The sequence below is a fragment of the Pan troglodytes genome, chromosome 9 (assembly GCF_028858775.2).
Source record: "Pan troglodytes isolate AG18354 chromosome 9, NHGRI_mPanTro3-v2.0_pri, whole genome shotgun sequence".
NCBI lineage: Eukaryota > Metazoa > Chordata > Mammalia > Primates > Hominidae > Pan > Pan troglodytes.
The window spans coordinates 136070704-136093417 of record NC_072407.2 but is presented as its reverse complement, the minus strand read 5'-3'; the positions used below and the strand labels follow the sequence as shown (position 1 = coordinate 136093417).

Below are 22714 nucleotides of genomic sequence, written 5' to 3'. Positions count from 1 at the left end.
CACAATTATAAACCAAAATTATAAATATTAACTCGTGAAATTAGCTTTATCGGAGATCTTAATATCTTCATACACCTTCGAATTATTGTCTAAGTATTCTTTCATTTCAACCTGCGGGTCTCCCTTTCATATTTCCTATAGAGGTCTGGTGGTAATTAACTCCCTCAACTTTCACTTATCTGGCAATGTCTTAACTTCTGCTTCATAGTTGAAGGATGATTTTGCTGGATATAGAATTCGTGTTTTACAACTGTTTTCTTGCAGCACTTTAAATATATCACCCCACTTCCTTCTGGCCTCCAAGGTTTCTGGTAAAAATTCAGCTTATAGTCTTCTTGAAGATTAATTGTATCTGCTGAGTCACCTCTCTCTGGGTGCTTTTAAGAATTTCTCTTTGTCAAGTTTGATCATGTGTCTCAGTGTGAATCTCTTTGGTTGATTCTACTTAGAGTCTAGTGAGATTTTCGGATTTGTGGGTCTATGCCCTTCATCAAATTTGGGGAGTTTATTCTTCATTATTTCTTAAAATAATCTTTCTGCCCAGTATTTCTCTCCCTTCTAAAACTCCCACAATGCATATGATGGTCCACTTATTAGTCCCATGAGTCGCTTAGACTCTGTTCACTTTTCTTCATTCTTTTTCTTTTTGCTCCTCAAACTTGATAATTAATCGTCCTAACTTCTACTTTGCTAGTTCTATCTATCTGCATCAATCTGCTGTTGAAACCCTCTAGTAAATTTTTCATTTCAGTTATTGTATTTTCAGCTCCAAAATTTGTTTCATTTCTGTGATTTCTATGTCTTTATTGATAGTGTCCTTTTCTTCAGGGACTGTTTGCCTGATTGCCTTTAGTTCTTTGTCCATGTTCTCCCCTTAGGTGTTTGTGCATATTTTAAACAAATAGTCTTTGGCTAATAAGTCCAATATCTGTGCTGCCTCTGGGACAGTTTCTGTCAATCCCTTTAGTTCCTTTAAATGAGCCATGTTTTCCTGTTTCTTTGTATGCGCTGTTATTTTTTGTTGTTGTTGTTGATGCTGTTGTTGAAAATCTGGCATTTGATTATTATAATACGGTTAACTCTGGAAATCAGATTGTCCCCCCTCCCCCAAGATTTGCTGTGTTTTCTTTTAAAAATTACTGTTTAAGGCTGTAGTAGTCCATTTGAGACTCAGAAGACTATTCCTTTTCAAGTTTGGTCACCGAGGTTCCTTAACCTTGTGTTCAGCTATTATAAGAGTATAATCAAGACTGTCTTAAGTGCCAAACGCTGAAATAAACAAACACTACAACAACCACCCCCTGCCCCCCAAAAAAAGAGCATATTATAGCCGTCTGAGTCTTTGGAGACTGGCTTTGTGCAGGGGTACTCCTTCATCTCTTAGCTAGGCTTATTCTGAATCTAGAGATCAGCCTGGGATGAATCTTAGCATCTTGTCAGGGCTTTTCTGATCATGTGTCTTGCCTGACATGATCACGGCTTTCTATTTTCCTTCATACATGTGGCTGCTTTTGAGAGTCGTAATTTCCTAAGAATCTCACCCAGTTTCTCCTCTGGGCCTTACAGGGCCTATTGTACATGTCCAGCCAGAATCTCTTCAGGCGTCTGTAGGTTTATAGTCACTCTGTAGCTTTTACTAGCAGTGCCCACTGGTTTTACTGCCTGCTTCCCTGATTATACAAGACAGAGACAAGCACCTTGCATTAGGCCTTCAGGTATCCCCCAGAAAGATTGGAATAGACATACACATTAATTTGCAAATAATGTCTGCTCTGTTCCCTCCGGTTTCAGAGGAAAGCTGGGGAATAGCTGTTGCCTCTTCAAGACCAAAGCAGCTACTATGCCAGGGAGAGGGTAGGGCAAGGGTGTGTAAAAATACCACAAATCTTTCCTACTGGTTTAAAGATGGCTCTTCTTTGGTTAGATGTTTGCTTGGTTGCTATAATCTTCGTTTGACTGATTTCAGAGCTTCTACAACGTCGGTTCAAATAGCTACTGGGTGATTTTTTAATTTTTCTGCTGGTCAACAGGAGCCTGGAACTTCCCAGTCCACCATTTTGCTGAGATCACTGTAAGTTAGCCTTGTCACTATTTTTTTTTTAGTAATTCTTATTCATCTTTGTATCTGATTCCCAACCATAATACCTAAGAACCCAAGAAGTTTCTGGAAAAGTTACTTATTTTAAGTAGGGGAAAAAGACACAGATAGTTTCAATACAATATAGCAAATGGCATGAGAGAAATCTACACCAATCCAAACATAGACTGAGTTAGTGTCTTTGCTCTTTCAATGTTTCTTTGATAACGGAGCTCTCATTCTCACTGTAAGTCGGTAAACTGGCATTGTGGGCTTATGTTTTCCCAGGATTTAATTGCTTCAGGTAGAACTAGCAAATGTGTTTTCAATCCAGAACTAGGTGGCTTAATCCAGGACAGAGGTAACTACTCAATGTGCTTATAATTCCATCTTCAAAACTCTGTTACATGACAAAGCTATGAACTATCTGGGGCCCTGTTTTTAATACTCTTACTGACTTTTTTTTTTTTTGGAGACAGAATCTCACTCTGTAACCAAGGCTGGAGTGCAGTGGCGCGATCTCGGCTCACTGCAACTTCCGCCTCCCATGTTCAAGCGATTCTCCTGCCTCAGCCTCCTGAGTAGCTGGGACTGTAGGCGCCTGCCACCACGCCCAGCTAATTTTTTGTATTTTAGTAGAGATGGGGTTTCACCGTGTTGCCCAGGCTGGTCTCACGCTCCTGAGCTCAAGCAATCTGCCCACCTCGGCCTCCCAAAGTGTTAGGCTTACAGGCATAAGCCATCACGCCTGGCCTCTTAGTGACTTTTAATATGATTTTGCATACTCCAATTTTTCTCAAATGTAAAATATTATTTGAAAACTTACCCTTCTTTCACCGATAACTGAAGATAAGTAAGTTAAACATTTTAGAAGAGGGACCATTTATTATCATTATTCTACTTGCTATCTAGGGACCAATGATTTTCCAGAGGTCCAAAGAATAGCAAGTTTCAAATTTAAAGGCTTTAAATTTGAGACAGTAATTAAAGTTAAAGAAGGTCATAAGGGTGTGGACTTAATCCAATATGACTAGTGTCCTTATAAGAACTTGAAAAGAGGCTGGGCACAGTAGCTCACGCCTGTAATCCCAGCACTTTCAGAGGCCGAGGTGGGCAGATAACAAGATCAGGAGATTGAGACCATCCTGGCTAACATTGTGAAACCCCATCTCTACTAAAAATACAAAAAATTAGCCAGGCATGGTGGCGGGCGCCTATAGTCCCATCTACTTGGGAGGCTGAGGCAAAAGAATGGCGTGAACCTGGGAGGCGGAGCTTGCAGTGAGCCGAGATCACGCCACTGCTCTCCAACCTGGGCAACAGAGCGAGACTCTGTCAAAAAAAAAAAAAAAAAAAAAAAGAACTTGAAGACATACCAGGGATGTGCCTGCACAGGGGAAAGATGATATGAGGACACAGCAAGAAGGCAGTCACCTACTGGCCAAGGAGAGGTCTCAGGAGAAACCAACCCTGCCAGCACCTTGATTTTGGACTTCCCAGCCTGCAGTACTATGTGAAAATACATTTTTGCTGTTCAAGCCACCTCTTTATGGTATTTTGTTATGCAACTCCTAGTAAACTAATACAGAGGGGAATGGAAATGAATACAGAGCAAGAGAAAAATACAAAAAATGTAAAAATAGTATTTTCTAATATATTAGTCCATTTTCACACTATAAAGAACTACCAGAGACTGGGTGATTTATAAAGAAAAAAGGTTTAACTGACTCACAGTTCCACATGGCTGAGGAGGCCTCAGGAAACTTACAATCATGGTGGAAGGCATAGGGGAAGCAGGCACCTTCTTCACAAAGCAGCAGGGGAAAGGAGGAGAGAGACAGAGCACACATGCACACGAGTGAGCAAATAATGGGGGAACTGCCACACACTTTTAAACCATCAGATCTCATGAGAACTCACAATCATGAGAACAGCATGGGGGGAAGCCAACTCCATAATCCAATCACGTCCACCAGGGCCCCTTCCTTGACACATGGAGATTACAATTTGAGATGAGATTTGGGTGGGACACACCACCAAACCGTATCATCTGACTTTATACCAAATACAGAAATTCTAAATTTTTGAGTACCAAAATATGCTTGAATTCACAGCTGACAAAGGCTGTTAAGTATTTTGTTCAATGACATTTAATCCCAGCTCAGAGAGAGGTGAGTTCTGATGATACAGATTCTGGGGTCCACTCCCAGGAGGGCTGTCTCTGCAGGTGAGCAGAAATAACAAAGGATTTCTAAAACCACATGGAATGGCATCCCCAGCTATATTAAGGAGAAGACTGGACCTCAGGCTGTTGTGTTCTCAAGTGATAATAACAATATATCAGCTCAGTTTCAGGCCAAGGCTAAAAAGCCCAAGAGGAAAACCTTTTCTTTTTTCTTTCTTTTCCTTTTTTTTTTAAAGTGTAAGCAACACCCCAAAGACTGATTTCACTTTTATAAACAAAAAAACCACTGTTTGACTCACAGTTGGGGTCAATATGTGCTTTCTTAGAGGCACTTGGTTCCCAACAAGAAAGGCATGTGTGTCTGGACATCCAGTGCAGAGAGGAGTAAGAAAAGTCCAGAGAGTGCACAGGTGATGATGGAGAGGTCCCCTGAATACTGACCAGCCTCACTTACTCTCTTCTGTTTCCTCTCTTCTATGCCTTTCTTAATGTGATTCTAGGAGCAGCGGTTGTCACTCCATTCTCTGTTGTGCCTACTTGTTAGAAATATATTAAACTAATTCTGTATTTATTTTCAAAGGCATCAAGTTTTATTTTGTTTTGAAATGGAGTCTCACTCTGTCGCTCAGACTGCAATGCAGTGGCATAATCTCAGCTCACTGCAACCTCCACCTCCGGGGCTCAAGTGATCCTCCTGCCTGAGCCTCCAGAGTAGCTGGGACTACAGACATGTGCCACCACGTCCGGCTAATTTTTTGTATTTTTAATAGAAACGGGGTTTCACCATGTTGGCCAGGCTGGTCTCAAACTCCTTACCTCATATGATCCACCTGCCTTGGCCTCCCAAAGTGCTGGGATTACAGGTGTGAGCCACCACGCCCGGCCAAAAGGCATCAAGTTTTAAAATGACTCACTACAATGGCATTAGTTCTTATTCTTGAAACCAGGGCCATCAGACATCACAGTTCCAGAAGTAGGGAAGCAAGTGAAAATGATTCAGATTCATTCCTTAGGGTCACTCTTCAAGACAGTCAGAGCAAGTGGTATCATTTCCAATTTACAACCGATGATGTGGCCAAGTGGCTTGCCTATAGTCCACAGCCAAGTGATGGAGCCAGCACTTCAAGCTGTATTCTTAAACTCCATGTCTAACACTCTTTCTATTACATTCTGATGCCTACAATTCTTCTTCTTCCTATGACTTCATGCAAGAGATTAACTACACGCTTTGGTGTTTTGTATTTATTGTGTGCATGCTTGACCAGAAATGTGGCAAGAGATAATAAAGTTTGATAATTCCTTCTATATAATCTAGCCACTTATTTCTCAAATGCTAAGTGACACTAAGATGGTCCAAAGGCAAAGCTATCCTACAATGCATCAGTGCCAATTTATCTGTCACAATGACAGAGAAGGAGAAGTTATTATTATCCTTAAGGCCAGAACTAGGTATTAAACAGCTAATAATCAGTGGGATTTAGAGTGGAGACAAAATTAGGATTCAGAGTTTAGACGGAAGACAGTTTTACTTCCAGATTCATGCCCCTTGCCATGCACAGTGGTATCTAGCACAGTTTTCTACACAGGAAGACCTGACCAAGAAACTGACTTTGCTATCCTAGCTCTGTCATAGACTTCCTGAATCATCTCCAACTCACAGTCCTCACCAAAATCCCTCCTGTATCTGTGTGCTCATGTTTGAACCACACTAATAAAGAGGCTCAGGCAACATGCACTTCTGTATAAAAAGTAACCCAGTTCTGAAGCCTGCTTTAAAGCATGTAGAAATGTGGGTTGCCTTCAGATAAACAGCACAGGCACTTACCAGTCAGGAGGTTTTCCTCAGCTCTTAGCAACAGATGACAAAGTCATGCATATAAACAAATCTGCAAGGCACTGCAGCATGGGCAAGACAGAGGATGACAAAGAGAGATGGCAGGGATGGAGCGCACTGTGGCCATCCATCTGCATATGAGTCACCACCTCTGAACAACAGCCTTTTCCTCATTTGTTTAGAGAGCCTCAGCAAAGCAAATGCAGGGTAGAGAGCCAGAGGACCTTGGGATCAATTTCTAAGTTTCACTGTCATCTGGTTAAGTAATTTCTAGGCTCAAGTATTACTAGCATTCTACCTTTATGGACAGTTGTCCACAAGGAAAATCTATGCTTTTCCTGGGAAGACAAGGGTGGGACAGGGAAGGGATGTCGCAGGAAAACCTACCAGCTATACAGAACACGCATTTTCACATATGAGGACCCAGCCAATCAGCAGTGTGCAGAGAGAGAAGGACAGAGAAAAGTGAGACCTTTAGTTTCACAAAGAGCATGATTTTGACATAGAGCAAGTGTGAAGGTACGCTGCTTCCTGTAGATCAGTTGACTATTCTGCTGAAGAGGAAAATGAACCCATTGGGGTGCTTTTTCTGAAGAGGCCTGTCAACCAGCTTGTAGGACTGATGTCTAATGTAGAGAAAGAACAAAGCAGACACTGTGCTTTCTCCTACCAACATTTTGATAATTAGCAAAGCAGGAAGGAGCTACAGGATGAGCACACAGTGCTACTGGGACTTGAACGAGCTGTACATTCTCCTGAGTATTGTCGGGGCTCACATTCTGTGCTGTGTCTCACAGCACGTTCTCAACACCGATTCAGCTTCCCAGCATCCATCGATGGAAAGATGACTACACTCATGTCCCAGACAGGGGATCGGATGCTAGCGAGGTCAATGGCTACAAGTACAAAGTAAAAACCAGAAGCTGGGAGTTTTGCCTCTTAGCCCCTACTTCTTGCTTTATTGTATAATCTTATAAGAAGAAATACAATATTAAAATCTATCCAGAACTAAAAAAGAAAGCAACAAATAAAGTGGGAAGAGGATCTGTACGAAAAGGAAAACATGAATCAGACCCTGAAGCCTAAAAGGAGATCCCATTGTTTGAGTAAAACCCTATCTTGGATGAGTCTGCAAGGGAAGCGACCTAAAAAAAGCCTCTGACATGATGTGCAGCTGGCACCATCATCTTCAACACAGCCATCTCTTCCTTCCAGGGAAGATGTGGAACTAAGTTGAGAGACAGAAGAGGGGGCGGGAGCTGCTTTCGGCTGCGCGTGCAGCGGTGGTGGCGGCGGCACGATCGGCCGGGCTGTAACCGTTGTCCGTCCGGGAGCGGCTGGAGCGGCAGTGGCGGCGGCCGTGCACCTCGGGAGGCGACACCACAGGGCAGCGGCGGCTGCAGGAGCAGCAGCAAGACAGACTCGTGGAGACGCGCCGCCGCCACCGGGCGGGTGTCGCGCGCTGAGGCTGGGGGGTGTCGTCGCCGCTGCCGCAGAGGTAACTGAGGAGAGAGGCGCCTCCTCGCTCCCGCCACCGCCGGACTTCAATGCCCGGTCCCCGCTCGCCAGCGTTTTTCGTTGGAATACACGTTGCACATTTACGGCGATTCTGAGTGTCAGGGCAGACTTCTGCCGGGCTCAGCACAGCGTTTTCGCTGACAAGCTTAGAGGTTCTATGTGCCATAATTAACACTGCCTTGAACACTCCTGGACACACCGACCGGCCTCAGAAATAGCTGGCTTTTTTTTTTTAATTGCAAGCATATTTCTTTTAATGACTCCAGTAAAATTAGGCATCAAGGAAACAAGTGGAAAGCGACCTACACTTTTAACTTGCCTCACTAGTGCCTAAATGTAGTAAAGGCTGCTTATGTAGTTGGATTTTTTTGGAGTCCGAAGGTATCCATCTGCAGAAATTGAGGCCCAAGTTGAATTTGGATTCAAGTGGATTCTAAATACTTTGCTTATCTTGAAGACAGAAGCTTCATAAGGAATAAACAAGTTGAATAGAGAAAACACTGATTGATAATAGGCATTTTAGTGGTCTTTTTAATGTTTTCTGCTGTGAAACATTTCAAGATTTATTGATTTTTTTCACTTTTCCCATCACACTCACACGCACACTCACATTTTTCATTTGCCATAATGAACCGTCCAGCCCCTGTGGAGATCTCCTGTGAGAACATGCGTTTTCTTGTAACTCACAACCCTACCAGTGCTACTCTCAACGAGTTCCCAGAGGAACTTAAGAAGTATGGAGTGATGACTTTGGTTCGAGTTTGTGATGCTACGTATGATAAAGCTCCAGTTGAAAAAGAAGGAATCCACCTTCTAGATTGGCCATTTGATGATGGAGCTCCACCCCCTAATCAGATAGTAGATGATTGGTTAAACCTTTTATAAACCAAATTCTGTGAAGAGCCAGGTGGCTGTGTTGCAGTGCCTTGTGTTGCGGGATTGGGAAGGGCACCTGTGCTGATTGCACTTGCTTTGATTGAATATGGAATGAAGTACAAAGATGCAGTTCAGTTTATAAGACAAAAAAGAAGGGGGGCCTTCAATTCCAAACAGCTGCTTTACTTGGGAGAAATACCGACCTAAGATGTGATTACGCTTCAGAGATACCAACGGGCACTGCTGTGTTCAGTAGAAAGAAATGTAAATGAAGGCTCACTTGATTGTGGCATTTAGAGGGAACTCTTGGTACCTGGAAATGTGAATCTGGAATCTTACCTGTGTCATCAAAGTAGTGATGGATTCACTACTCCTCAACCACTCTCCTCATGATTGGAACAAAAGCAAACAAAAAAATCTCTCTATAAAATGAATAAAATGTTTAAGAAAAGAGAAAGAGAAAAGGAATTAATTCAGTGAAGGATGATTTTGCTCCTAGTTTTGGAGTTTGAATTTCTGCCAGGATTGAATTATTTTGAAATCTCTTGTCTTTTTAAACTTTTTCAAAATAGGTCTCTAAGGAAAACCAGCAGAACATTAGCCTGTGCAGAACCATCTGTCTGGGGAGCACACTCTTCATTATGCTTGGCACATAGATCTCCCTGTGGTGGGATCTTTTTCCCTTTTTTGGGGGGGGAGGGGTGGTGGTGTATTTTTCCCCTTTTTTCCTTCCTCTCCTACATGTCCCTTTTTCCCCTGACACAAGTTGTAGATGGAATAGAAGCCCTTGTTGCCGTAGATGTACGTGCAGTCTGGCAGCCTTAAGCCCACCTGGGTGCTTTTAAATAAATAAATAAATAAATAAATAAATAAAAGCAGTGACATATAGATATATTATATGATCCAGGTGGTTTTTAGTCTTTACTGATGAAAGGGTGTTCATGTTAGCTTCTTTTCCTCAAAACCCTAATACTAGACAAAGTAGCCAAGAGCCTTTTGTTTTGTTTTTATTTTGATAAATTAGTGGGGAAATGGCATTTTAAGAGGAGTCTCTTCTCAAAGAAGTTAGCTGAGAGTTGAATTCTTCTCTTCCCTAACCAGTGAAGCTAAGTGGATATCCCAGAAACTTGTCTTCTAAAAGGGAGGACTCCAGGCCATCAACAAAGATGTCCAGGCAGTGGGCGTACTTTCTACACCCTGTACAATTGTGGGCTGTAGCATTACTCTGATTTTCTGTCTAGTATCAGAGAATGCTGGTAGCTTAAAATTTTTATTTTAGGACTTGTACTGTGAATGTTCAGAAACGGTCAAAGAAATAGCAGCGAATTCACATATTTTCGACTTGAGAAATGCTTGTGGTGTTTTCCAAACTGCCCCCTAAATGTAAAGTTCAGTTTAACCATTGATTGCCTTGTTATTACTAGGTTCTTTTGAGATTAAAAAATATCCCTGGTTTAAAACCAGCGATGATGCCTAGTGAGTATGTGTCCACAGGCCATAACAGGGTAGAAGAGCAACGTTGGGCAACGCAGTGAGTAGCTCAGGGACTGTGTTGCTGGTGAAGCGGTGTAGCAGCATTTCTGCAGATTCTTGGCTGGGTTTAGTGGACTGATCCAGAAGAGCTGTTTTTCTGATCCTTTGTGGAAGGCAGTTACGATCAGGCTGCATGGACAAAGCAGGTAGAGGGGTACCATCAGGGGCTCTTGCAGTATTTTTACCTCTAAATATTACATTCTCAGTAGTGCCCTGCTTCTAAGGCTCTGAATACAGGCTTAAAGTCATCTTATCCTGCTTTTGCTGTGCAGAGCCATAAGCCTCCCATTTTGTTAGCGTCAGCTAGGCCAGTAGGAACAGACCGGGACCTTGTCTCACACTGATGATACCTCAAATGTTGGCCGGCTATGTGAACTGCCTATTTCCTATTGCTGGAGTTTTGATTTTTAACTAAATGCAAATCTGTAGATTCTCTCTTCTCCCATCCCAGAAAACAAAACAAAATAATGCTTTCTGAAATTGTTTCTGGGACTTAAAAGTAAAAAAATAATGGTATATCCAAAATTCTTCATTTCAAAACACAACAACAGATTCCATTAATATAGACTCAAGATCAAAACAGCACACGTGCTAAGCTAAGGTAGACAGTGTTGACTCCAAGTGTTTTGATCAATACCATGACAAACCTTTTCCCTTTGACACACTCTGAATTTTGTTTGGGGGGAGGGTGGGTGTGTGTGTGTGTGTGTGTGTGTGTGCGCGCACGCAGTGTCCATCAGTATCAGTGCCTGCCCAAGTTAGGAAAATTACATTCCTGGTTCTGTATTGAGGAGAAGGATGTATAAAGCAACGTGAAACATTAGCCCTCATTTTGTTTTAAATTAAAGACTAATGTTAATTGTTCTCAAAACTGGATTTTTTTCCTTAAAATTAAAGCAATCTTTTTCTTTTGGATTTAATGAAGTATTGCTAGCTGAAGCCAGTTTGACATAGAGAGATGTCAGATTGATTTGAAAGGTGTGCAGCCTGATTTAAAACCAAACCCTGAACCCTTTTAAAGAACAACAAAACATGTTTTACATGTTCAAAAAAAAAAAAAAAAAAGGAGGGAGCTGGCAGATGGGAATGATAAGGCAGGAGAGGAAATGAGGAAATACTGACTCGCTTCTGTTCACAATGGCCTTCCTAGCTCACACGGCTCCTCAGATTCTTCTCTGGAACTACTGTGTTCTGTTTCCCCTTCCCTTTCCTAATTTGGAACAATTTTAGCAGCTGTGGACAACAACTGCAGTTTCTTATTTCAGTTTTGAGAGACCTTCCGGAAACTCTGCCAGAGTCTGCGGATCTGATGCCAGACAAGTTATATGACAATCACTTCACTTGTTTAAAATACCATTTCCCAACCCACCTCCTCATGCCCTGGAGCACAGTCCCCCAATTCTAACTCAACAGGCTGGGAAAGGTCTGGATCTGCACTGTCCCCAGCCTCTGGAGTGACGCTATGCACAGCCCCATTTGGGATGCCCTACTGAGGCACTCCTTCTGTGTGGGCCAGACCCAACATCTGGGGTTGGTGCACAGAAACACAGCTCTATTGTTGAGCATGAGGATGACGCCTGCTTTCCTGTACTATTCTGAAGAGTTACTGGCTATAAAATGCTTCTACAGCTTCGGGCAAAAAGAACTAACAACATAAAATATTATTAAAACAATACATTTAAGCCATAACAGATGTTGAGGTAATGTTAGTCTCAGCCCACAAATTTCCTGATTCCATAGAGCCTGGCTCATTTTGATGGATTTTTCTAAGAGTTTTCACATAATGGTGTGAGCATCCTGAAGCAGAGTGAGGGTCCATGAAAAACTGAACTCCCAGATTCGTCAAGGTCTGAATGTGCAAACTCCCCGTCCTCTTTCCTTGTGGTAGCAAAACTCATCGGAATAGCAGAGCAGACTTGTTGACTCATGAACAGAATGCTGGGGCACTGGGAGACGGGAGGCTTCCAACATTAACAATGGCTACTAACATTTAACTGCAGAGATGCTGAGAGAAAAATCAATGGTTGTCTTAGCTTTCCACGAAAAATTAAATTAATTTGGGTTTATACTCATTACAGTAAGCCAAGAAGGAAAAGAAGTTCTTTTAGAAAATGTTTCCACTCTGAATCTGATGTGTTGCTCACTAAGAACTAGTTTATGCATGTCTGGCTCTCTAAGGAGTTATATTTAGCTTGCTGGCATTCTGTCCAGTTTGTCTCTTGCTCAAAAGACATTTTTCCTTGACCAGGACTCACGTCAGCATGCATTACTGCGAGGCTGCACTATCCGCTGAGGCTCAAGCTTAAACATACAACGGCAGCGCAGGCTTTCTAGTGGAGAAAGGCTACATGTTTACCCTTCACAGCAGACCGCTGCTGTACAGCTGCTTCGCAGAGTCTACCCTAGAGAACAATATATCCCATAAAATAGCATCTTTGCAACAATGTCTTAGTTCCTTAACCAATTTTTTAAGGAATTTAAGAGAAAATGGGGGGTGGGAGGTGGGGGTGGATAAAGAACACATATCAGCATTTTACAGACCCACTCACCCATACACACAGCAAAGAATATATAGTAAATCGATCAAATATGGGTTCTGACAAGAGCACAGCCAGCTGAAGTCCTGGTTATATACAAAACAGACCATTGAAAATGAAAGTATAAAAAGACCCAACCAAGTATCATGGAATTCCAAATAAACCTAGCTGTGAGGGTTAATTTTATGTGTCAACTTGGAGGGTTTTTTAGATGAGATTAACATTTAAATTTGTGAACTTTCAGTAAAGCAGACTGCCCTCCATAATGAGGGTGGGCCTCACCTGATCATTTAAATAAAACACAAAGACTGGCCTCCTCTCCAAGAGGAAACTCCTCCAGCAGACTGCCCTGCAGACTTCATTGGCATCATCGACTCTCCTGGGTCTCCAGCCTGCTAGCCCATACTGCAGATTCTGAACTCACCAGCTTTCTTAATCGTGTGAGTCAATTCCTTATAATACATCTCTATCTCTCTATCTCCTAATAGTTCTGTTTCTGTGGAGAACCCTAAACATTAATACTCTGGCAATGGCACTTCTTAAAAGAAAAATCTTAAGTCATTTCACTGTATAGACATTATATGAAAAGCTCTTCCAGTGGCGATCCTAAAAGCTGAGTCAGAGCAGTACCATGTAACACCCCAGGGTTAAGCCAGCAGGAAGACCTCAAAGCAGGTGCTATTTCTTTGAGTGTACAATCTTTTTTTTCTATTTGATTCTATCATTTCCAAACCCAAACCACCAAAGATTTCTTGCCAGTCGTGCTGACTCATGCCTGTGATCCCAGCACTTTGGGAGACCGAGGAGGGCAGATCACTTGAGATCAGGAGTTTGAGACCAGCCTGGCCAACATGGCAGAACCCTGTCTCTACTAAAAAAAAAAATACAAAAATTAGCCGATGTGCTTGCTTGAACCCAGGAGGTAAAGGCTGCAGTGAGTTGAGATCATGCCACTGCATTCCAGCCTGAGCAACAAAAGCAAGACTCTGTATCACAAAAAAAAAAAAAAAAAAAGATTTCTTGAGCACAAATCTGATTAATCCAGGCAGATAACACCAGAGTAAAACTCCACCTAGCAGCCACCTTAAATAGAAGTGTTTGAAGAAACGGCTACCCTGGAAAGACCGTTAACCAACCCCCCTCTCATCTCCAATTGAAAGGCTTTTAAAGCATAAGTGGAAAGTCCAGGATTATCATGGGGAGGAAATTATTGCCATGTTAATCGAAGCTATGAGGAAAGACAAAAGAGAAAGGGAATGGCTGGGTCTTATATACACTTTCACCATCAAACCACCAAGTAAAAACATGGATAAAATATCAAAGAAGCAGTGGTGGCAGGGAGAGAGGAGGAAGAGTAAAGGCAGGGTGAAGGCAGCAGAGCAGACAAGGTTGGGGTTGGTGGGAGACAGGCAGGGGGAGGCCAGAGACAAAGAGAGGACAGAGAGGAGGAAGTGAGAATAGCCTGAAGGACAGCACCACTTCCATTGTAGTGGTGCAATGACTTCCCAGTGTTTTCAGTAACTCAGGGAGAACCTGTGCAAAGGAGATGGAACTGTACAGCACTTGGCTTGACTCACCATGGGCTCAGTTCTACACTGAAATAATGGAAATATAAAAATGATGGGTGGAGGGAGGGTCACCATCTTTGCATGAGCCTGGCACTGTTACTTTTTCTAACTGCAGACCAGTCAGACCAATTATAAAATATTCTTGGCTCTAAAGCACAGATGAACACATAAAATCCTCCTGCCTGTTGCCATGAGACCCATCTTAGAGGTACTGAGGCATGACAAATGTGTATGACTAAACACAGAACATGTGTCAAGGCATATTCTTGTTTAGTAAAATAACTCATTTGGAAATACATTATCCCTAATATTTGCCCTGAGCATAAGACCTTGGCATGAAGCTACTTTCTGTGTGAGCCTAGTCCCATAAACACTATCTGCATGTGATTACAGATTCTGGTATCAGAATTCCAAGAGAGGAATGTGTGCTCTCATATGCTACAAAAAAATAATTCAAAGTTACACCAGCATTCCAACTGCAGACATTCTGCATTAACCCCCATCCAGTATAGCCTCTTTAGGGCTCACAGTACCCTTAGGAGGTACATGGAACTAGCCTTCGCTGTTATCTTGAAGACAGTGCAGGAGTGATCACCCTTCTTCAGAATCTGAATGGATGAGCTACTTCAGGAACCGAACTTGAAAACATAAGGGAATTTCACCTATCAAACACCACTGCATGGAAGACAGGGACCAGTTATTCGTTTGCTTTGTTTTACTCCACTGTCATATCCCACTGTCATATCAACAAGAGGAAACATATTCAAGCTGCAAAACCTGGGCTTTAGGTTTAACATGTTAAAGGAAAAATAAATATGCTATAAAATATTCCAATGGTAACTGGGATGCTGAAGGAAAGTGGAAGGGGTGGTGGTCTTTACAAAACAGTTAAATTCTGAGATGTTCACACCAGTTTTACTGCAGTCCCTCCTGAGGTAGAACAGACTGCAAACTACCAACTATTTCTCTCTAATAAGGAAAGACATCAAGACAGCTTTACTTCTTCCCCTCCAATTTGGATTGTTTTTCTTCTTTTTTTGAGATGGAGTTTTTTGCTCTTGTCGCCCAGGCTGGAGTGCAATGGCGTGATCTCAGCTCAGTGCAACCTCTGCCTCCCGGGTTCAAGCAATTCTTCTGCCTCAGCCTCCTGAGTAGCTGGGATTACAGATGCCCACCACCATCCCCGGTTATTTTATTTTATTTTATTTTTTGTAGTTTTAGTAGAGACAGGGTTTCACCATCTCAGCCAGGCGGGTCTCAAACTCCTGACCTCAGATGATCCACCCACCTCAGCCTCCCAAAGTGCTGGGATTACAGCCATGAGCCACTGTGCCTGGCCGTGGATTTTTTTTTTTTTTTAAGTTTCTTTTTCATGCCTGGTTGTATTGGCTAGAACCTCCAATATGGTGTTGAGTAGAAATGGTGTGAGCAGATATCCTTGTCTTGGTTAAACAAATAACTATAAATACGTTGTAGGTAATGACAGCCAAGTTTCTCACATCAAAGAATGAATATGCAAGGGGAAAATGCTAGAATTAACCCTGTAGTGCTGAATTTGAGTCAGAGATACCACTATAAACTAATGTTTATTTTAACATAGATACAAATAGAGAAATAGTATAGATATGTGTGTATACGTGGATATAAATACATGTATCTCCTAGCCCTGTTCACCGAGAGCCTAGAAGCAGTGACATCTGATAACCAAAAGCATTTCTAGTACCCAGGTCTAGTTTCCCATATACCATTCTCTAGTAAAAGTAATCAGGGCTCCCTGAAAAATGGCTGATTCTAGGACAGGGAAAATACAAGATAAGCCTGGAGCACCCTGTAGTGTCAGAGAGCAAGAAAGTGCTAAAAAACAAACAATGACAAAAAATCCCAGCCACCTGAAAGAGCTTCCAGTGGCCAAAGCTGGAAGATTTTAAGAAAAAAAATTATGATACTATTGGATTATAATACAAAGAACACAATACCCATAAATCCACACTAATATGCATAAATGATGAATAAGCAAATAAATGAGAGACAGAGGCCAAATTTTCTTTACAGGAGAATTACAATGAACAAATGTAGAAAGAATAAGGGAAATAGGAAATAATCATTAGAACACCATAGTAATAACTGCTATAGGGAACATCCACTAATGACTGCCAATATTCATGAAAAAACTTTATCAGAATACTTGAATAGCGTCATAACATCTGATCCACCGAAATATTTATTAATTATTATGGTAATTTTAGCATACATCCACAAATTATCTGATTCTCCTCCCTCCAGGAAGTGAAGCTTAATTCCCATCTCCTTGAGTGTGGGCTGAACTCCTAAAAAATAGAAAGGGAAAAAGAAACATACTAACTTCACAGTGGAGAAACCTTGTAGACACCACCTAAACCTAGTGATCAGGGTAGCAATACCAGCAACATGTCATGATGATATTATATACCCTTTGATATGATGAGAAGGGCACTGCACTTTTATGGTATCTATCCCCTCCTCCAATTTTTTATTTATTTATTTATTTTGAGACACGGTCTCATTCTGTCACCCAGGCTTGAGTGTAGTGGTGCAATCATGGCTTACTGCAGCCTCAAACTCCTGGACTCAAACCATCTTCCCACCTTGGCCTTCTGAGTAGCTGGGACTACAGGTGTGTGCCACTATGCCCTGCTAATGTTTTTCTTTTAAGAGACAGGATCTCACATGTTACCCAGGCTGGTCTCAAACTCCTGGGCTCAAGTAATCTTCCCACCTCATTCTCCAAAAGTGCTGGGATTACAGGCATTAGCCGCACAGCACCTGACCCCCTCCCCCAATCTATAAACCAAGTCTAATCATGAGAAAACATCAGATAAACTCAAACTGAAGACTTTCTGCAAAACACCTAACCACTACTCTTTAAATATATCAAGGTCATAAGTTATAGCTAATAAACCAACAAAAAAGACCAAACAAAGTTACCCAATAGAAAAGAAGGCATAAAAAGAACAAAAGAAGAACAAAGAACAGATGGAACAAAGGAAAACAAATGCAAAAGACTTAAACCTAACTATATCAGTAAACACAATGTAAATAGTCTAAACATCCCAATTAAATGGCATATATTGTTAGATTAGATTTTCTCCTAAAAAAGCAAGGCAACTTTAAATATAAAGATACAAAGCTTCAAAATAAAAGGATGAAAAAAGATATACTAAGTTAACACTAGCCAAAAGAAAAGTGGAGTGGCTACATTAGTATCAAAGTATATTTCAGAGCAAAGAATATTACCAGGGATAAAAAAGGTTAGTTCATAATGATAAAGGAAGTCATTTCATAACAATAAATTTAAAAATTGATAAAGAGGTCAATTCATCAAAAGAACATAAAAATTCTAAACATGTATGTACCTAGTAACAGAGCTTCAAAATATATTATGCAAAAACTGAAAAGAACTGCAAGGGGAAATAAACAAATCCATAGGATTCTATGTTCGAGATTTCAACACTTCTCTCAATAGCAGAACAAGTGGACAGAAAATCAGTAAGAATGCTGATTTTTAAAAATTCTATCGACTAACTTGACCTACTTCACATTTATAGAACACCTAACCCAAAGACAGCAGAATACATATTTTTGACAAGTGCAAATGGGACATTTACCAAGGTAGACCATATTCCGAGCCATAAAACAAATCACAATATGTTTTAAAAGATTCAAGTCATACAAAGTTTGTTTCCTGACCACAGTGAAATTAAAATAGAGATCAGTACAGAAAGGCATCTGAAAAATCCTAATGTTTGGAAACTAACACATTTCTCAATAATCTGTAAGTCAAAGAAGAATCAAAAGGGAAATTAAAAAGTGTTTTAGCATGGTCCTGGTGCCAAAACAGAGATAGAGACCAATGGAACACAACAGAGCCCTCAGAAATAATACCACACATCTACAACCATCTGATCTTTGACAAACCTGACAAAAACAAGAAATGGGGAAAGGATTCCCTATTTAACAAATGGTGCTGGGAAAACTGGCTAGCCATATGTAGAAAGCTGAAACTGGATCCCTTCCTTACACCTTATACAAAAATTAATTCAAGATGGATTAAAGACTTAAATGTTAGACCTAAAACCATAAAAACCCTAGAAGAAAACCATTCAGGACATAGGCATGGGCAAGGACTTCATGTCTAAAACATCAAAAGCAATGGCAACAAAAGCCAAAATTGACAAATGGGATCTAATTAAACTAAAGAGCTTCTGCACAGCAAAAGAAACTACCATCACAGTGAACAGGCAACCTACGAAATGGGAGAAAATTTTTGCAACCTACTCATTTGACAAAGGGCTAATATCCAGAATCTACAATGAACTCAAACAAATTTACAAGAAAAAAACAAACAACCCCATCAACAAGTGGGCAAAGGATATGAACAGACACTTCTCAAAAGAAGACATTTATGCAGCCAAAAGACACATGAAGAAATGCTCATCATCACTGGCCATCAGATAAATGCACATCAAAACCACAATGAGATACCATCTCACACCAGTTAGAATTGCGATCATTAAAAAGTCAGGAAACAACAGGTGCTGGAGAGGATGTGGAGAAACAGGAACACTTTTACACTGTTGGTGGGACTGTAAACTAGTTCAACCATTGTTCAAGACAGTGTGGCGATTCCTCAGGGATCTAGAACTAGAAATACCTTTTGACCCAGCCATCCCATTACTGGGTATATACCCAAAGGATTATAAATCATGCTGCTATAAAGACACATGCACACGTATGTTTATTGCAGCACTATTCACAATAGCGAAGACTTGGAACCAACCCAAATGTCCATCAATGATAGACTGGATTAAGAAAATGTGGCACATATACACCATGGAATACTATGCAGCCATAAAAAATGATGAGTTCATGTCCTTTGTCAGGATATGGATGAAGCTGGAAACCATCATTCTCAGCAAACTATCGCAAGGACAAAAAACCAAACACCGCGTGTTCTCACTCATAGGTGGGAATTGAACAATGAGAACACTTGGACACAGGAAGGGGAACATCACACACCAGGGCCTGTCGTGGGGTAGGGGAAGCGGGGAGGGTTAGCATTAGGAGATATACCTAATGTAAATGACAAGTTAATGGGTGCAGCACACCAACATGGCACATGTATACATATGTAACAAATCTGCACGTTGTGCACATGTACCCTTAAAGTATTAAAAAAAAAAAAACCCAGACAGTCCAGTCCTAGAACCCACATTATCAATTACTACTCTGTAAAAGATTCATTTGTTGAAAATCATTGAGTAAAACATTTATGATCCCTTAATATATGCCAATTACCATGCTAGGTACTGAAGATTCAAGTGACCGAGATGCTAGCCCTTGGGTTCAAGTGATCCCTCTCCCAGAGTGCACTGGGCTGGAGTGCTCTGTTGATGACCTTGCTGGGTATTACTTGGAGCCCACTCCAGGCCCTAGCCCATCACACAGAAGACAGCATATAGAACTTTCTCTTTGGTCTGTGGCTTCAGACCTCAAATGAGACAAGATTTTCATGCTCTATTTCATGCTCTACCCCTCTCCATTCATATTGGAGGTCATATCCTCTTACACGACATGAAGGCGGCTATCTTAAATTTGGGCAAGGCAAAACGAGTAAGAGCATGTACTCTGGAGTTGCTACTTGAGTTGATCTCCTCCACCTGTACCAATTAGTAGCCATGTGACCTCTGTGTGAGTGAGTTTCCTTGTCTATAATTGGGGTAACTGCAGTACCTACCTCATAGGATTGTTGGGAGGAATATGTTAATAAAAGTTCAGTGTTGGTAAGGAACTTGGTGGTGGACACATAGTATATACTGCAGGAAATGTTAGCAAAATATGTGTGTGTGTCATCGTACATAATTAAGTATATCTGTGTCAGCATATATAATTTATGTAATGAACACACACACATAGTTTCGTTTAGATAGAGTGACTTGAAACCTGCACTTCCATCTCTGATGCCAAGTATACAGCCCATTTTAAATTGATTGACTGGCTGGGTGTGGTGTCTCACGCCTGTAATCCCAGCACTTTGGGAGGCTGAGACAGGTGGATCACCTGAGGTCAGGAGTTCAAGACCAGCCTGGTCAACATGGTTAAACCCCGTCTCTACTAAAAACACAAAAAATGAGCTGGGCGTGGTGGTGCATCCCTGTAATTCCAGCTACCTGGGAGGCTGAGGCAGGAGAATTCCTTGAACCCGGGAGGCAGAGGTTGCAGTGAGCCAAGGCCATGCAACCACACTCCATACTGGGCAACAGAGCGAGGCTCTGTCTCAATAAATAAATAAATTGCTTTACCATAATAAGAGTGTTGCCATATGAGATGGGTAGTTTTCACATAGTAGAAGGTATTTCTTTTTTCACGTTTAGAGATCCACTGTCTTCCTTGATTTTAAAAATGTAATTAGTGTGATTATGGAGGTTGTGGTAGGTGGAGAGGCTGGACTTCAGATCGCTGAGGTGTTTGGATCCTGTGAGCACACTGGGCTTCCATTATAACTGAGGGACATTTGATGTGTAGGTATCTTATTAATTTATGGATCTACAGAAGCTGAAAATGAAATTTTTGTTAATTGAGAGGCATTATCTAAAAGAAAATGGAGATTCCCTTTTTATTGTTTATATGGAATGAAAGCAAATTTTTTTTCTAAGCTTCAGCTTTCTTTTACCTTGTGATTTTAACCATTTTCCTGCTTTCCCATTTTCTTCCTTATTCCTTGGTACATTGTAGGGTCTCATTCTACAGAATTTCAAAAACGGCCAAAAACTGAATGCTGAGAAACTCTGATTCTTGTCATACCATGCAATGATCCTTCCCTAACATCGAATTAATGGTATGAGGAGAAGTAGAGTTTCTTCCTCTTTAATACTAGGATTTTACTGACTCTTTTCTTTTCCCTTATGATTGTGCATAATGGCACAAAATGAATGCCTTGATTTTCACTGGTATTTTTCCATAGTTAAAAGATGAATGGTGGGAGGCCGAGGTGGGCGGAACACGAGGACAGGAGATTGAGACCATGCTGGCTAACATGGTGAAACCCTGTCTCTACTAAAAAACAAAAAAAAATCAGCAGGGCGTGGTGGCGGGCCTGTAGTCCCAGCTACTTGGGAGGCTGAGGCAGGAGAATGGCGTGAACCCAGGAGGCGAAGCTTGCAGTGAGCCGAGATCGCGCCACTGCACTCGAGCCTGGGCGACAGAGTGAGACTCCATCTCAAAAAAAAAAAAAAAAAAAAAAAAAAAGATGGATGTGTGTTGGGTATGGTACAGGCATGTAGTGTAGACATAGGAAAGGTAGAGTGAGAACAAAGAATTAATTCAAGGATTCATATGAGCCATATATTCTTATACCCTAAGCTTCTGAGAGAGAGAGAGAGAGAATACCTCCATATCTATGTCCAGTTTTGGGAGTCAGGGATTTGGTACAGAGCTAGTGTATCCTTTTTCACCAGATCACTCATTCACATGGCCACACATCAGAGCCCAATTTTTTGGTTTTGGACTTTTAAAAAAACAATCAAGGTATAATTGACATATAAAGTGCACATATTTAAATTATACCGTATAATTTGAGAAAATTTAGCATATACGTAAAGCTTTGAAACCACCACCACCACAACCACAATAGCGAACATATCCAGCAACTCCCAGAAGGTTTCTAGCCGACCTACCCACCACCCTCAAAAGTTTCCTAATGCTCCTGTAATCCTTCCCTTCTGCCCTTCCTTCCTCATTCACCCCATCTGCCCTGTCCCCAGGCAACCACTTAGCGATTTTGTCACTAGTTTGGATTTCCTAGAATTTTATATAAATGGAATCATACCATATGTACTCTTCTTGTCTGGCCTTTTTCACTCAGCATAATTATTTTGATTCATTTATGTGGCAGCATGCATCAATAATTTATTACTTTTTATTGCTGAATAGTCATATTCCATTTATGGAAATACCACCAGTTGTTTATTTACTATTGATGGGCATTTGGGTTATTTCTAGTTTTTAGATGCTACAAATAAATATTTGTGTACAAATCTTTGTATAAACATATGATTTCATTCTCTTACATAAGTATGTGGGTGTATAATAACTGAATCAAATAATAGGTCTATCTTTTCATTTTTAATCACACTTTTCCAAATTGGTCTTACCATTTTACATTCCCACCTGCAATGGATGGGAAATCTTGTTTTTGATACCCTCACCAACACTAGGTATAGTCAATCTTTTTAGTTTTTGTCATTCTGATAGATGCACAGTGGTATCTTACTGTGGTTTTAATTTGCATTAAGGTGCAAATTAAATGATGCAAATTAGGTTAAGCATCTTGTATTTATTTTCCATTCATAAGATCTCTGCTACAGTTACTCAACTCTGCCATTTTAGAGTGAAAGCAATGTGAAGGGAAAATAAAAACTCAGACCCCACTTCACTCTGCCAAAAGGAAAAAATTAAGCTGAAAGCTGTGTCCTACAAGAAGCTGCCTTTCCATTTGTTTCTAAGCAGACAGCTATAGAGAAAAGGTTCAGTATCTCCCCAGGTAGCTAC

General features: G+C 41.1%; 1 protein-coding gene and 1 pseudogene across 2 annotated transcripts in view; one reads left to right on the top strand and one right to left on the bottom strand.

The window, feature by feature from the left end:
• The window catches only part of JAM3 (junctional adhesion molecule 3), an 84995-nt gene that overhangs the window by 21452 nt on the left and 40829 nt on the right, over positions 1 to 22714 (bottom strand). The gene's annotated exons all lie outside the window — the stretch shown is intronic.
• On the top strand, positions 8242 to 8746 carry LOC134807398 (protein tyrosine phosphatase type IVA 2-like; annotated as a pseudogene).